At 42.1% G+C, this 16,219-nt stretch overlaps 1 protein-coding gene across 8 annotated transcripts in view; it reads right to left on the bottom strand.

Annotated features, from left to right (window-relative positions):
* Bach2 (BTB and CNC homology, basic leucine zipper transcription factor 2) overlaps positions 1 to 16,219 on the bottom strand; it is a 347,697-nt gene that overhangs the window by 307,724 nt on the left and 23,754 nt on the right. For 2 of the 8 annotated variants that reach the window (XM_030253108.1, XM_030253111.1), the window contains one exon: positions 12,684 to 12,744. The exons of 4 other annotated variants lie outside the window; for them this stretch is intronic. The gene's annotated coding sequence lies outside the window, so the exon portion shown is untranslated. Of the gene's footprint in view, positions 1 to 12,683; positions 14,742 to 16,219 lie in introns of all 8 variants that reach the window. 2 more of the 8 variants (XM_030253110.1, XM_030253109.1) reach the window with 2 other exon arrangements.

The following is a 16,219-nucleotide window of genomic DNA, read 5'->3' as shown; positions in this document are numbered from 1 at the left end:
GTCTTAGAACATAGACACTGAGAAACCACTTGCAATCATGGCCAAAGCCATGGTGTTCTGTTCCTACAAATGGAAAGGGATTGCAGAAGTTGGTTTCTTTTAAAACAGAGAATACAGAAACTCTTACGTATTTTTAGCCCTTTGTACTTTTTTATCCAGCAGTCTGCCTGAGAATAATATAGACACACTTAAAAATAACCATTCAGTTCTATGAAAAATCATGAAATAGCTTTGCACACGCCCAGCACCTGTTTGACACATCTTAATCAATGCAAGTTTGCTAGTCGTATAAAAAGAAAACCTTGCATTTCTGGAATTGGTCCCTCTTAGAACCAAATGTTTCCCGGGATACACAGCTCAGCTCACCTCTCTCTCTAGAATTTAGAAGGAGCACGGGGGCTCAGTCCCAAGCAGCTAACGAAGCTGCAGCTTTTCCCTCCACTGCCTGCTTGTGTGATGTGAGAAACCTCATCAAGCCAAGAAAGAGCCAAGAAGGCAGGTAGGCAACTTGGTTTTATATACTGTGGGTTTCTCTGAAATGGCCTGGGAATGGACATTTGGAAAATGGTGATGGAGATGCAGGACAGACTCTGAGTGGTTTCACAGGATGGGGAGTCCAGTTCATAAGGAAATGAAATAAAGGCAGGAGGAAATAAGGATGGAGCAGGAAAGAAGGACAAGGGGGAAGAAGGGAGGGAGGGCATGGTGACAATGGGAACGAAGGAACTAAGTTAGTTAGAATCCACTATGCCCAAGCTGAGCATCGAGCTTCCACCTGCAGTCCTAGCAGCACAGCTAAAGTAGGCCTGAACACACGCGAACATCACCACATGTCACCAAAACACCAGGCATCAACCTGGGACTGCCCAGGTGGAGATACAAAAAGCCATACCGCATGGTTCTAGACAGCTCTTCCTTCCTAACCAGCCTGATAAAAGGCTCCTTACCGAAATTCCACAGACTGTGGAGAGATTCCTAACATTACTCAAACCTAAACGTCCTACTCATCTTAGTTTTCTTTTATTTCTTCCCTTAAAAATAAAATTTGGAGCAATCTGAAAACGGGCTGCTTTTCTGCAGGGGTCATTCACCTCTCCTAGACAGTCAAGTCACACTCTACAATGCAAAGGCCAGCAAATATAACCCAACAGGTTTGTATTGAAATTATGATCATTAAAATAATGATCCAAAAACCACATGGCTATAAAACAAATGCTATGGATGCTGGAAACAACTTCTGATAGCTTTTTACAGGATCAGGAATGGGCCCAAACATTAGCTGTGTTTAAATGTCTGAGGTTCTATTCAGTCTGCCCACCATGCTCTGACAGCTTACAAATCAGGTATAGGCTAAGTATGGGGCCACAAAGGGCTAACCAAATCATCTTCTCAAGGCCAGGCTAGTCACCGCCCCACCATGTGCGGCTTTAGTTAAAAGTTCATGGGGAGCAATGTTATCTCTTGGTGCTCCTTCAATTAATTAATCTGGAAAGAGCAAAGAGGAGGGCTACTGTAATGAGTAAGTGAGCCTTCTATGGGAAACAAGGGAACGGGGGATAAACAACTAGGGAAAAACTACTTTTTATTTAAGGAGTGTAGCTTTGTCATCTGAACTGATCATTTCATCCAAAAAGTGAAGAGTTCAAGACAGGAAAAAAGGCACGACCTCATACTTCATATCTGTAGGCTATATTTTGAATCTGTATCTTACTCAAGTTGATGGTTCCCTCCACTGGTTCTCTACCTGTGGGTAGTGACTTCCACACGACCTGCATACCAGATACTTACAGTTCATAACAACGGAACATTACAGTAGCAATGAAATTACTTTACAGTTGGGGGTCACAATAACATGAGAGACTGTCTTAAAGGGGTGCAGTATCAGGCAGGTTGAGAACCACTGCTTTATGTGAAGTGCCTGAGCTGATCAGGTATATGGTCTTATTTGTTGTTGTAGTATATATGATTTATTTTTATCTATATGTCTAAGTCTGCGGGTGCTGCATGTGTATAGGAGCCTGAGGAGGCCAGAAGAAGACACTGGGCTTACAAGCATTTGTGGGTCACCCAACATGGATGCTGGGATCCACACTCAGGGCCTCTGCAAGAGCAGGATTTGCTCTTAAGTGCTGAGCTCATTCTATAGCCCCCATCACAGTATTTTGGATTTGCGATTTCTAAAATTGGGGATGAGTTACTTGCATATCTATCTATCTATCTACCTATATATCCATCCATCCGTCTCTTTATCTTAAAAAAGGGACCTAGTTGAAGCAACAAAAGAAAAACCATTCTTGTTCCATGCATATCTTATACCCACAACCTGAAGATCAATTTTATACAGTATTTCTGGCTTAATTGCATTTTGACTGTAACCTGACACACGGTGTCAAGTACGGAACTTCCCACTGGCAGTACTATGCCAGTTTCAAATTCTGGAATAGTTAAAGGCTCTGGCATAAAGGTGCTCAACCTGTATTTTAGAACTATGTCCTCATTGTTGAACAATAAACAACTACAATCACAAATGTAACAACAACAACAACAATAATAAACCGTGCCACCAAACCCAACATCCTAGAGGGTTTATTATAGGCAGGCAAGAACAATCTAACAGAGTCTAGCTGTGTGCGAAGCCTCCTGTCAGTTCATTATCTTCCATTTACATGTATTTTGCATACATTTTTAGATAACCTAAGGAGCTATTATAGTTCAAGCTCTAAGTAGTCTCCTGAGGATTTATATAACATAGACTCCATATAACCATCCGAGGTTTCCATTTGAATCCATTAATATGTCAAGACTGTGAAGATGGGGAATTTCAAACTGTTGACTTTTCCAACCTCAGAGGGGCTGACACTCCAGCACCCAGCATGTCCCCTGTATACTTCCCCATATATAGGACAAAGGATTTCTCTAGGATAGTGGGAGATGCAACAATCCACGAGAGGCTTTTTGCACTTTCTTAGGTTTTGTGTTGTTCTATATTTTTCATATGATTTGTGGCCACACAAGGCTTTCCTTCCAAACTGAACTTCATTCTGTCTGCTACAGGCTCTCCATGGTCATGAGGATTTGTTCATGTTATTCAGTGTGGGCAGTTCACGCAGCACCCCAGTCTGGTGAGTCCCTCAGAACCTCACACACGTGCACCGCCCTCAGATGCCGAGGCTCAGCTATGTTTGCCTGGCCTATGCACTTGCCCTGCCGAGAGAGTTCCTCAGAACTTCATCTGCCCACACCATCAATCCACTCCCATTAGCTGGGGTCAGATAATTTGTATACCCAGCCAGCAGATGGCCTTAGAATCACATTGACCCATGTCACCTCCATACTTGGCGACCCAGCTCAGCCTGTGTATCAGCCTAGCCTTGTGATGGCTAACTTCCACTCAACAAAGCCAGACTAGAATCTCATATGAGACAACCAAAAGGAGAAGTCATGTCATATGACCAGGTCATGTCACCAAAACACACACAGTACAATAGGTGGAGACAATATGACCTTGGTCAACCCACTGGTACTAGAGATCTATTTTCTAATGAAAATTATTTAGATAACTAAAGAAAATCAATCTGAAATGAGGATAGAATTGAAAAACAATAACTCAAGTAGAAAATCTGGGGGGAAGCCTCGTCAGTAGACTGGATCAAGTAGGGTCAGACTATCATGTCTTGAAAATAGAGGAAACACTCGAAAAAAATTTAATCATTCTGGAAACATGGGACACCATGAAAAAATCCATAAATTATGGATACAGAAGAAGGAGGCTCCCAGGGCAATGGCAGAAACTCTATCTTCAGATCCACAGAAGAAAACTGCCCCAGTTGAGGAAAGACACATCTGTACAGACACAAGAAGCACATAAGGCATGTAACAGATAGGACCAAAAACGCAGCCTCTCCCAGCCTCCCACAGCAGGAGAGCACAGAATATCCAGAAAGAAGAGAGGCCACTTAAAGCTGCAAGGGAAAAGCATACAGCACATATACAGGAAAACCCGTCAGCATAGCAGCTGACTTCTCAATGAAAACTAAAGGCCAGAAGATCCCGGAGCTCTAAATGATCACACACACCAACCCCAAAGACTTTATCCAGAAAAACGATCTGCTATAATAAAAGATGAAAGAAAAACTTCCCATGGTATAAATAGGCTAGAAGGATCCATGTTCACCAAGCCACCCCTACAGAGAATACTGAAGGTACTGCGTCAGACTGGAGAGGAATAAGTATAGCCAAGAGTCCACAGAAAGTAAACAAGTCCATGATTAAAGAAACACAAAATAGGACTGAGAACACAAATGAAAAGAATAACATCAATCGAGGTGCACTTTCCATTAATACCTTTAATCCCACATCAAAAGGCACAGTTTAGCTGAATGAATCAAGAAATAAAATCCAACTTTTGGTGTCTGTAAAAAAGTCATTGAGGGCTGGAGAGACGATTCAGCCCAGCTCACTACCAAAGCATCTAGAAACTCACCTTAGAGCGAAAGGGTAAGAAAAAGGATTCAAGCAAACAGAACCAGGAAACAAACAGGCATTTCTATCCTATTAGTTGACAAAACAGATTCCAAACTAAACTTACCAGAAGAGAGAAAGGATACGTCATTGTAATGAAGGGAACAGTTAACCATGAAGACATTGCACACTAGACATACATGCACAATCGCCCATGCATCCAATCTCATAAAAAGTTGTACCACTAGATTTCATGATGCAAACTCGCCCCATCTCAGCACTAGTAGGTGATTTCAATACCCCACTTTCCGTAGTGCACAGGCTGTCTGGACAAAAATAAATAAATAAAGAAATAAAGAAATAAATAAATAAAGAAATAAACAACAGAATTAAATGACATTGTATATCAAATGGACCTAACAGATTATCTAGAGACCACTCCAACCCAACACTATGAAATGTACGTTTGATTATTCACTCCATGGAGTCGCTCTAGACCACATTCAGGGACACAAAACAAAGAAAGAAACAGTGAAATACTTCTTTGTATCCTATTTGGCCACAATGAAATAAAACTTAAAATCAACAGAAGGGAATCTCTAGCAATTACACAAACTCATGGATCTTAAATGATGACACACGACTGAATAATGAATAGGTCAAAGAAGAAGTAAAAAAAAAAAAAAAGTAAAAATTTCTGCAGAATTAAATAAAATTAAAAGCAAAACACAACAAAACCCCTGGAGCATGTTAAAAGCCGTTGTATGAGGGAAATTTATAGCTCTAAGTGCCTACATTAAAAAAAAAAAATCAGAAAGAGCACAAATAAATGATTTAATGATGCAACTCAAGAATTTAGAAAAACAAGAAGAAAACAACCCCAAACCCAGTAGACAGCAAGAAATAATAGAAATCAGAGAAGAGATGAGTTAAATAGAAACAAAGAGAACAATACAGAGACTCAATGGATGTAAGAGCTGGCCCTCTGAACAAGTAAAGAGGATCAACAGGCCATTAGGCCAATTAAACGACAGAAAGAAATGAGGAGACCCAACTTAAACAGAGTCTGAGATAAACAGGAGAAAATTTCAAGAGATACCAAAGAAATTCAGAATATTAGAAGGGCTTTTTTAAAAAATAAAACAAAAACAAACTTATACCCCACTAAGTTGGAAAACCTAAAAGAAATTGATAACTTTTTAAATTTGTTCAAACCACCAAAGTTAAACTAAGAAAAGGTCAACGACTTCCACAGGCCCATAACAAGGTTACTGAAACAGTAATAACATCCTCTTCCTTCTCCTCGAGGTCTTGACGGTGATGGAGATAGTGATGGAGATAGTGAACCAGCCCAGGCCCAGATGGAGCCACAGAGAACTCTACCAAACTTTCAAAGAAAATCTACATCCAATTCTTCTTAAAGACTTTTCTTAAAATTATTATTTTCAAATAACCGAACAAAACGGAAGGAGCACTCCTGGCTTCCTATGAAGCAGGTATTACTCTAGACTCCCAAAACCTCAGCAAAGACACAACAAAAGAAACTGGAGGCCATCATCCTTAAAGAAACACAGATGTGCAGATTCTCAATAAAAATGCTTGCAACTTAAATACAGAGATACGGCAAATAGATCATCCACCAGGAACAAGTGGGCTTCATCCCAGAGATAAGGGAAGGGTTCAACATACATAAGTCAATCAATGCAGTAAATCACATGAATGGCCTCAGTGACAAAAACTGCATGACCAACTTAACAGATAAAGGAAAGCCCTTTAACTAAATTCAAAATGCTTCTATAATCAAAGTCCTGGAGAGAAAAGGACTGGAAGGTGCACAGTATAATATAACAAAGGCTACACAGGACATAACCACAGCCAGTATACTGTCCTAAGTCAGTGGCTCTCACCCTAACACTGCAATCCTTTCCTCATGATGTGGTCACCCCTTCCAACCATAAAATTATTTCATTGCTACTTCATAATTACAATTTTGATAATCATAAATCATAACATAAATATCTGACATGTAAGATATCTGATATGCAACCCACAATGGGATCACAACCCACAGATTGAGAAACACTATCCTAAATGGAGAAAAACTCAAAGAAATCCCACTCAAATCAGGAATGAGGCTACCCCCCACCCCCACTCCTTTTCCAAACTGTGTCTGAAGCCCTAGCTAGAACAGTAAGGCCAGAGAAGTAAATTCAAGGGATAAAAGTAGAAAAGGAACAAGTCAACTTACCCTATTCAGAGGTGACCTGTTACCATAAGGGACCCCAAGACTTCCACCAGAAAAGGTCTAGAAATGACCAACACTTTCAGCAGTGTGGCAGGATACAAAAGCAACTGTTTGGTTTCCGATCCCATAATAAAACACTGATCAAAACCCATCTCTGTGGGAACTCAGGGAAAGAACCTCAATCAGCGGCAGATGCAGGAACTATGGGGGAAAGATGGCCCCTTCTCTTATGCAATCCAGGTCCACCAGCCGCGAGCTGGCACTGCCCAAGGTGGCCTCCTGCATCAATACACAATGAAGAAAAGGCCTCAACAGATATGTTTATAGGCCAGTGAGAAGGTGACTCCACAGTGAGGTTCCCTCTGTTCAGGATGCAACTTCTTGACTGCTTTGTGAGTTCTTCTTCCTTCCACCCTTCTCTATTCCGCTTTTCCACCTTTCAATCCCCAACACTAGATATGAGAGGAAAAAATGATAGAGGGGAAAGAGGAGGGGACATCATTGTTGGAATACTTCCTGCTGATTAGGGCATGGAGTTCCTTGAGGCAAGTATGATCTCCACCATCAAGATCGCATTTATTCCCGAGTGTTTTATAGTTTTTAATGCTGCTATAAATGCAGTAGTTTTCTTGAGTTTTATTAGCTAGGCTGTTATCTGTATATAAAATGTTACTGGCTTTTACATGTTGGTTATTGTATCTTGCAACTTTATTGCCCTCACTTGTTAGCCCCAACAGTATTTGTTTATCTTTGAAGGGTTTTTATATATAAGATTATGTCTTCTGCAAACAGATAATTTTACCTCTTCCTTTCCGTTTTTTTTTTTTTCTTCTTCTCTTGCTCTTCTTAGCGCATCCAAACTGTTGAACACACGTTCCAGAGTGGTCATTTTGCTCTGTACTGGATCTTAGCATTAGGTCAGTCTCCCCTGGGATTATGATGGTGGACATCACACTGGGCCTCCTCACACACTTGTCCTGAGAATGGTTACTAAGAAAGGGTGCTGGCTGACAGCTGGGCTTGAACGTTCTCTGCCTTTCTGGAAGAGCATAACCAGCGTGGCTTTGATCTTCGTACAATAGGAAGAATATAATGAACTGGAGAACTTATCCGGCCTTGGCTGTTCTTTGCTGGGAGGTTTTTAATGACTTCTTCCGTCTCTTTGTCTATGTCTGCTCAAGCTTTCTCACTTAATTCTCCCTGACTTAATTCTGGAACTGGTATTTTCTTCTAGAAACTTACCCATTTCATCTACGTTATCTAGACTGTTGACACATAAATGCTTGCAATAGTATGATGAGTCTTCTTACCTTCGGGCAATTTACTCACTTTAATTGTTTTCTTTTTCCTCTTTTTTGTTGACGATGTACAGGTGCATATGTGTGCTTGTGTGTGTGCGTGTAGGTTCATGTGTGTCTACGCAGGGACCCCAAGGCTGACGCCTGGCGGCTCTCTCAATGTTCTCTACCTTCTATACTGAGGTAGAGTCTCTTACTGAATCCAGAGTTTGCAGTTTTTACTATGCTGGCTTAGCCAGCTTGCTCTGAAATCCATCTCTGCTCCCTGGGCTGGAACTGCAGGTGGGCTGTCACACCCACCCAGATTTTATGTGGGTTTTAGGGATCCAAACTTGAACTTCAGTCCTTCAGACAAGTACGTACATGCTGAGCCACCTCTCCAGTCTCTACTTTCATTTAAAATTTTTGAATATTCTCTCTTACTTTTTTCCTAGGTTAGGTAAGGATTGTTCCATTTTATTTTATTTTTTAAATAAAACTATTGGTATGGTTACTTCTATGGGTTTCCTGGCTTTTATTGCACTCTGATTATTATTATTTCCTCCCACTTATTTTTAGGCTTCATTTTTCTTTCTCTTATTCGTTTAGCTGAAATTTCAGATTGTTTATTTGGGCTTTCTCTGTCTTGAACGCAGGCCTGTGTTGGTGTAATCACTCCTTGTGGAGCATCTATCCTGCAGCTTCAAAGTCTACACTTCTGCTGTCATTCTCCTCAAGATATTCTCAAGTTTCCTTTCTGAGTTCTTCTCTATCAGTGGGTTGTTTGGGGGGGGCATGTTGTGTATTTTCTAAGGTTCTTTCCATTATTAATTCCTAGTTTCATACCCTTGTAGTCAGAAATAATACTAAGTCTAACTTTTATTTTCTTAAATATATTAACATTTGTTTTACAGCCTAACATAAAGCCTACACTAGAAATAGCTCTGTGCTCACTACTGGGGACTCGAAGTCTGCTGCTGAAAACAGAAAATTCTGTATATGTTCACCAGGTGCATTTTGTCCAAAGAGCTACAGCAGCTCACTCAACATTGTTCTCCTTGCTTTCTGTAAAGGTGGAAGGGCTACCTGCATGGCAGCTAGCATTCTCTTACGAATCCACACGTTTTGACTAAGTTCTTCATGTTAGGTTAGGTCTATAAACATACAGGCACTAAGAAAAGATTGTAAGTGTAAAATTTCTCAAGGATGAAAGCTAGAGACTGCAGGAGGTCCTGCCCACTGTTCCTAAGAGCACAGAAAGAAAAGGAAATGGATTTCAATACTGTTCTAAGAATGATCTGGTGGGGCCACGGGGAAGTCTTGAGCCAACACAACTCACTGGAAAAGTCATGTATCCCACAGCAATGAGTCAGCAATAAAAGCTCCTATTGTGTTCCATTATCAACTTGGAGAGTCTAGAGGCTGAGTGTGGTCTTAAAAACCTGTGCAGTGTGACTGTGGTAGGGTAACAGTTTCATCCCTCCACTGTGCTTCTAAGGAGACCTGAATGTATTAGTTGAATGTATCCCTTGACTATCCAGAACATACATTCCATGGATCTCTCATCCAATCACATATCCAGCTTTCAAACCTCACTTGCCTTCTCTTCTCATCTTTGTAAATCTGGATAGATCCTTTCTTCCTCTGATTGACCTCATGAGTGTTCGAGCAAATATGCCCTCAGATTTAATTTATTACAGACATCATTCCACTAATTTGTCTTCTTCCTCGTTGGTAGTCTCTCTCCTTTACAGTGCATACATGCTCAAAATTTCAACTTCAAAAACCAACATTAAAAAAACAAAAAACAAAAATCCCTGCCCATTTTGCTTTCTTTTCCCACACAGTATAAATGGAAGATCTTCCTTCTAATTTCCTACTCCTCACCAACTGCTCATGACAGTTCTATTCAACTTATTAACTTGGCAAATCCAGGATGGAATGCTTGGCCTCTGTGACACAAGCCTTCCTGAACACCCCCATCTTTAGACTCTCCTACCCTGAATGTTGGCATACTCCACCCCGAGTTTTCCTCTTCCCTTCACACAACTCCTTGGAAGGCTTCTCTGTCTCAGTCACTAAATGTCCTCTTCCTAGCACTTTTATCACTAATCTCTGTTCTACCACCCACATCAATCTCACACCCCAATCTCATGACCTACTGTACACCCATATCCTGGTGATATCACCCATGAAGTTTCCCCAGAGATCTGGACACTGTTCTCAGTCATTTCCTCTCTGTTGATGTCTGTGTTGGGCCAATCACATTTGAGGACTCTGTTCAACTGGTCCTTGGGACCAGTTTCATGTGGCTTTAGTCTGCATCCCTGTAGCCATTGCTTCTCCATGAACTTATAAAGGAGCAGAGTGATTGCCCCTCTGGCTCTGGATTCTAGTTCCTCTTCCTGTTGCAATGATACTATTTCTAAGCACACATGTAACCATGGAACTTCTTTGTTAAAAGGTCCTGAAATAAAAACAAAAAACAAAACAAAACAAAAACAAAAACACAGTTCTGTCTCCTGCTTATCAAACTTCCAAAGACGGGAAGAGTTTTAACTTCCAGTACTTTCTAACTTGCAATATGATTTTCCATCACACATTTAATGATAATGATGGGTCTACATATAAAGGACCTGATGATGACCAACAGATAAATATCTAGATGTTTTGCTAAAAGAAAAACCCTGAAATAGTCCCCCACTGAATACAACGTAAAAGACAATGACTTTGAAATGATAAAGTTTTAGGCTAATGTCTTTGGGACTTTCCTGTGGGCCCAAGCTCTAGTGACACAGACCATCAGAAATCCACACACTGTAACACGTGTATGTTTTCTGTTTCTGTGGCTTTGTGAGGGCCTTTTGCCCCACGAATGCCTTTTCTACCAGCCTTTTCCAACTGGGTGAGTCTCCTATACATCCTTTCGCTGTTCAGATGGGATTCATTCATTCAGTGATATCTTACTAGCCATCTCACCTCTGATGGAGCACCCCACCCTCACGTCACTACCCTAGGATAGTCAAGGGGTTTTTGTTTCCTATCTGTATCTGTTCATGGACTCTACCACACAATTCCAGAGTAGCAGCCTTCTCTTGTCCCTCTCTGAACAGCACGGACACAAAGTTGGCACTTAATGTTTACTTGCTGAAAGAATAAAAAATGAATGAGCCCAACCTCCCAACTTGAGTTTTACATGAGAAAATTTGTTTCTTAAAATCAGAACGGTCAGATCCGGCTGTAGCTCTCAGTAACAGTGGCTGTTATCTGGAATGTGCTAGGCTCTGGGACTCAATCCCCTGCTCTGAAACAAACAAACAGAGGGGATGCGGGTGGGATTCTCAAGGAGTAGCCAAAAACTATTATGCTGCCAACAGATATTACATGCGCGCACTGGTGGCAAGTTCAAGTAGTGACATCTGCAATTTCCACGTGCAAAGTGAGCACTTGGCCTTGCTGGAGAATGACTCCAGGACTCAACAGAGGCCTGCCACAAAGGCTGCTCAAGGGCTGTTATCCCCACACACACTTGCGCTCCCTCTTAGGACTTGCATAAACTAGAGTTCATGTTTCACACAGAGCTCTAACACAAATTGGAAACAGGAGCCCATTAAGTCAGGGAGAGGAAAGGCGAGCCTTTGATACACAAGAAACTTCACATGCATTTTACATTCAATGCTTTTAAAATCTGTTTACAGGACAAAGTACAAAAATTATCCTAAAAGTCATAGCTTATAAACTTGATATGCAAAACAGGAATTTAAAATTAGAAATGTCCATGGCCACTGAGTTGTAAAAGAGAAAAAAAAAGGAAAAGGAAAGAAAAAAATAAAATAGAGTTTCAGACTCTGGGATACACCTCACTGCTGATGAGTGACTGGCCAGCTGGCCCACTTTAATGCACTAGCAAACACAGCCACTGACTGGAAGTAAACTTCTCATTTGGGCCAACAGGATGAGAAACACTCTCTGCTTCTTGACATGACGGAAGATGTGCTTTTGTTCATAGTGGTACCTCGTGTGGCTGCCATCACAAAGATTAGTGAAATCGACCTTTTCCCAGTGTTAAAAGATAATTTTTGTTTTGTTTTGTTTTGAGACAGGGCTTATCTGTGTGGCTCTGGCTGTCCTAGAACTTACTCTGTAGTAAATTGTTGAGTAGTTCATTGATAGATACCAAATTTATCCTAGAGGGAACTAAATGGGAGGACTAATGACCTCGCTATAATCCCCACTTTTTTTTTTTTAGTTTAATCACAGCACTTTCTACCTCCCCCCCACACTTGGAATTATTTCACAATAGCATTATGGTTATATAGGAGATGTTCTTATTCTTCAGCCTTTAAGAATACTTAGCACATCTGCAACTTAGTATCAGACAGCGCCTTAAGTAAGCATTCTTCTGCAGCCGAAGTATCCATCTAAACCTTTGCATAACAGCATGAAGTACCAAATGGTGACACCTGGTGAACACACAGAAGCAGGCATGTAAGTGGTCTTGTACAACTGCTCCATGTTCCCTCTAAAGTTGGAGGTTTTTTTAAAAAAAAGAATGAAAAAGAAAACATTTTAAAAGAATGAGTTTCTTTAATAAGCATCGGGTTTTCACATTGTAAATGCATTTCTCTAGCACTGAAAATCTAAAATTTGAGCTCCACCACCACCACCACCAAACACATATCCAGACTAACAAAAGCAACCTTGTTGTCTCCAGACACGATGTTGGCTCTGTTCTCACATCCCGGAGTGGCTGTTTTTAGTCTGTAAGGAAGGTGAAGAGACATGATAACACACTCAGAATTCAGACACTTCTTTCCAAAGGCCCCAAAGAGCTGGCTCTCGGGGATTCCTGGTCCCTGCCTGGTTAGACCCTGGCTTAATTGCTGTCTCCCCAGTGGCTCACCAGTGGCTCATGGGAAACCAGTTAGGGGGAGGGTTCCACTTAAATGGCACTCATGGAACTAATTCACCAAATAAACAACTATGTGTTTGACCTATATATTCAAATTTAAGGGCTACAAACATTCTTCAATGCTTTCCTAGTTCAGTTGAAGAAAACGCTTTACTGAACATTCATGCACAAACTTTTCACAAGCAACCTGTTGTGTGTTTTTTCAGGATGTACAGACTCAGGCTGAGAAACAAAGATCAGGCAACTCCATGCTCCTCCGCTTCTGACAAAACACATTTTCCCATCGTGTGCTTGGGCACCCTCCAAAAGCACACCTTCTAAGCCTTTCCTCAACTCGGGTGATGAGTGGCCCACTTCAGTCTCACAGTGGAGAGGCCGAGAGGAGGAGAGCTTTCTCTCCCACCTTCCCCCGCCCCCTGCGATCACTTCCCAGCTCCTCAATACAGGAACTCCAAAGAACACCACTCAAAAGCACCCAGAAGAGGCACCAGAGGATCATTTCCAACAGCCGGACAGACGTCTGTGCCAGCCTCACAGAAAGGACTTTATGCTGTTCTGGGGATGATATCCACATCAGGAACTGGGCTCTGTGCTACTTTTAACTGCTGGGATGTATCTACATCAGATTTAGCCTGTGGACAACTGTACAACATTTTCCCAATGAGAAATAGTAATACTGCAAAGGAAGGGGTCTTCCTGGCTGTAGAGAGTGCTAAGGCCCCTTACATGCATAGCACCTCATTCGATTTACTACAACACTGCAGAGTAGGCAGCCACAGGGAGGAAAACTCTAGAAGTGCCCAGAGCCTGCTTGCCAGCGAGCTCTTCTTGGCTGCCTGTTGGCTTTTGTCTCAGATGTCGTCTATACAACTAACCGGAGGTCTAAATACACACACACACACACACACAGTTACTTACAATAGGCCAAAAGCAGAAACAACACAAATATCCATTAACTGGGAATAGGTAAAGCAATACAGTGTGGAGTATTAGCCAGCAATACAAAGAACTGAAGTACTTGCTATGAGTGAACTTCAAAAATACTCAGCTAGAACCAGGCATACTGGCACATGCCCGTAGCCCAAAGTTCAAGGCCAGCCCTGGCCATACACCAAGTGTTTGAAGGCCATAAGGGCTGAGGTCAGCATGGGCTGTGTGAGACCCTGTCTTTAAAAAAAAACAAAAAAACATAGTAAAGGAAAAAAGTCAGACCCATAAGTCCCTCACTGTAAGATTCCATTTATAGGAACTATCCAGCAAAGGTCAAAGCACAGGAGCAGGATGCGTGCTGGCAGGTTTCAGAAGCTGAAACATGAGGGGGGGAGGGCTAAAGGCTTACCAGGATGGAGTTTCCACTAGTATGGTAAAAATGTTTTGACACTAGATAAAGGTGATAATTGCCCCAAATTGTGAATGTACTAAATGCCACTGAGTCACACATTTAAAGAGGGTCACTCTAATTGAGGCTTCACCTCAATGAAAAAACAAACAAACAAACAAGCACACAAGCAAACAAGCAAACATGTAGCAGTGGGAGCGCACGGCTTCTCATCAGTTTTGAGTGTTACAGAGCATGCTTCTCCAGCCATGCACAGGGCTCACACTCGGCGGCGTGCTCTACTTTACACACAAATAGAGACAGATTTCCTGTAAGCATGCGGGGGAGGGGGAAGGGGGAGGACGAAACCATCTCAAAAAAAAATCTCACCACTCTCTTCCTCCTCTTCCAGTCCCCCTTGTCCCACTAGAGCTCCCGGAGAGCATAGGCTCTAATCGCTAAGCATATCATACACGAAGTCCTGTGCTAACGAATCGAGATCGTCATGGTTGGCCCCGCAACATTAGACTGAAAGACACAAAAGACCTGCAAGGTGATGAAGGCATACAACAGAGTGGACAGGCTAGGAAATTCTCAGCCAAAGAACTGGACCACTCTGCTCCTTAGAGTGGGAAGTTTTCTAAAGACTTCCAACAGCGCAAAGTGCATTATCTTTGGCTCAGATTTACGGTGTGTGTGTGTGTGTGTGTGCGCGTGCGCTCGCGCACGTGCGTGTAAATGTGTATCCTTAAAACAGCAAGAAACAGAATAGTTAGGAATGACAGCAGTGCTACTAGGAATGCCCCTCAGCCCATCCACTGGGAACAGACAGGAAAGTGCGACATAACTGTAATACAGGATGTTGTGCAGCTCTTGCAACAGATTCGTATCTGCTGAAGAAGAAAAATGTGGCAAAAGAGTAAGCAAAAATTGTATTGTTTAAAGTGGCGTCACAGAAGAAAAAAATGACCTCCCACCCATATCCATAACTACCAAGAATGGAAAAGAAACGGCAGAGAAGCAGAGAGAGGGCAGGCTGCACCAAACACTGCAGCAAGTACCCACTCGCCCTGCCCTCTAAGCACCAACTGTAGGTACAGGATCTGGTTTGTCACTTAACTTTTACACACGTAAGAAACAGAAAGGCAAGAGTTCACTCAAAACCAGCTTTGCAGGTAGATCCTGAGGTTGACACATCACACCTTCAGGCTCTTGGACGGCCTCTCTTCCATCCAAGACAAGGCACCTTACACACACACACACAGAGACAGAGACAGAGACAGAGACAGAGAGAGACAGAGACAGAGAGAGAGAATAGCCCCACTCCACCCTACAAGCACTGAAGCTAGGGGTCAACATTCTGATCTAGTTTAAGCTTGTAGGGTGGAGTGGGGGCTATTCTCTCTCTTTCTCTCTCTCTCTCTCTCTCTCTCTCTCTCTCTCTCTCTCTCTCTCTCTCTCTGTGTGTGTGTGTGTGTGTGTGTGCGTGTATGCATTTGTATGTGGATGTGTGTTGGGGGAAAAGACCAGAAACCAACATTGTTAGTCTTCATAATGACTCTCCAACTTATTTTTTCCAATTTTTTTATTCCATCCTATGTATTTATTATATGTACGGGAAGGCGGAGTACACGTGCCACTTTCTGGAGTCTGGTTTTGCTTTGTTTTGTTTTGTTTTGTTTTGTTTGTTTGTTTGTTTGTTTTCCCCATCATGAAGATTCCTGATGACCCAGGTCATCAGTCTTGGCAGCAGGCACCTTTACCCTCTGAGACATCTCACGGGCTCTCCACCGTCTGTTTTGAGACAGAGTCTCTCACTAGCTTCTCAGTTAGCTGGATTGCCTGGCCAGTCTCCACCTCCCAGGTGTTGGATTCTGAGCACACACATCTCAGATTTCTGCATCTGGCTTTTTAACACAGATGGCAAGGAGTCAAACCCAGTTCCTCACACTTACGTAGCAAGCACTTTTCCAACCAACCATCTCTTTGGACCCTTAAAGTCTTTT

The sequence above is a fragment of the Mus musculus genome, chromosome 4 (assembly GCF_000001635.26).
Source record: "Mus musculus strain C57BL/6J chromosome 4, GRCm38.p6 C57BL/6J".
NCBI classification, from domain to species: domain Eukaryota; kingdom Metazoa; phylum Chordata; class Mammalia; order Rodentia; family Muridae; genus Mus; species Mus musculus.
Note: the sequence above shows the minus strand (reverse complement) of the source record. Positions and strands in the feature narration are given on the sequence as shown.